General features: G+C 46.0%; 3 non-coding genes across 3 annotated transcripts; all 3 read left to right on the top strand.

Annotated features, from left to right (window-relative positions):
* Window positions 1-504: 504 nt before the first annotated feature.
* On the top strand, window positions 505-578 carry Pmar_PMAR007855. Its single transcript has one exon. It is a non-coding gene; the product is annotated as a tRNA-Val (tRNA).
* A 98-nt stretch (window positions 579-676) lies between these two features.
* Window positions 677-750, top strand: Pmar_PMAR007854. Its single transcript has one exon. It is a non-coding gene; the product is annotated as a tRNA-Val (tRNA).
* Window positions 751-847: 97 nt separating this feature from the next.
* Window positions 848-921, top strand: Pmar_PMAR007853. Its single transcript has one exon. It is a non-coding gene; the product is annotated as a tRNA-Val (tRNA).
* Window positions 922-1034: the final 113 nt, after the last annotated feature.

Raw genomic sequence — 1034 nt, 5'->3', positions numbered from 1 at the left:
CGTGCATTTCTGCTCGCGCGCAGCTCAATTCTGCTCCCCCATCTTGGTCAACTGGCATCACTAACCACCGAATCTAGGGAAACTCCAGACCGCCATTGCCTTATCGTCCAAGTTCACGTGTTTTTAGTGAGCGTTGGTATATTTAGGATTATCCTATGATCACGGGCACACACCGTCAGCGCTATCAGAAGAACGCAACACAGCGATGAACCACTTTAACCGATATCGTGGTGATTGGTGACATATAGAATGCAAAAGTGATGGTGATATAAATGATAACATTTTCTCTACTGAGTAGCTCTGTATCACCACTATAGAACCCATTACTTCCCGCTTTTTAACGAAGCGGATACACAGAACTTCCCGCAACGGCATATTGTGCGAAAGAGTCTCCCCGTGTCCCCTGGACAATGTTATGATCTGAGAAACTCCGAGGTTAACTTTGTCCAAGGGGGAGCGGGCCTTCAGTCCACCTGTCACTTGCACTGTATCCATCGTCGTTTTGCTGGAATGGTCTAGTTGGTTATGACGACTGCCTAACACGCAGTAGGTCCCGAGTTCGATTCTCGGTTCCAGTATGTTACAATCATTATAAAAAGACTCGCATTAGTTTGTATCACACACACAGAATGCAACGGAGTCGGTGAGAGACAAATATTCGTTCCATTTTTAACTTGCTGGAATGGTCTAGTTGGTTATGACGACTGCCTAACACGCAGTAGGTCCCGAGTTCGATTCTCGGTTCCAGTATGTTATCATTATCAAAATAAGAGTCACCTCACTTTATCAAACACATAAACGCAACGGTGCGTCGTCGAGAGACAAACATTAGGTGTATTGCTATCTTGCTGGAATGGTCTAGTCGGTTATGACGACTGCCTCACACGCAGTAGGTCCCGAGTTCGATTCTCGGTTCCAGTATGTGTCTTTATTATATAAAGACTCGCGTCACTGTGTATCACTGATGCGGCCACTGATGAGTTTAACTGGCGCGTCTCTCCAAACACTCATCCCACTGTTTCGTTTATACCCCG

This window comes from Perkinsus marinus, assembly GCF_000006405.1.
Source record: "Perkinsus marinus ATCC 50983 genomic scaffold scf_1104296940832, whole genome shotgun sequence".
Taxonomy (NCBI): Eukaryota; Perkinsozoa; order Perkinsida; family Perkinsidae; genus Perkinsus; species Perkinsus marinus.
This window is presented reverse-complemented; position numbering and strand designations above follow the sequence as displayed.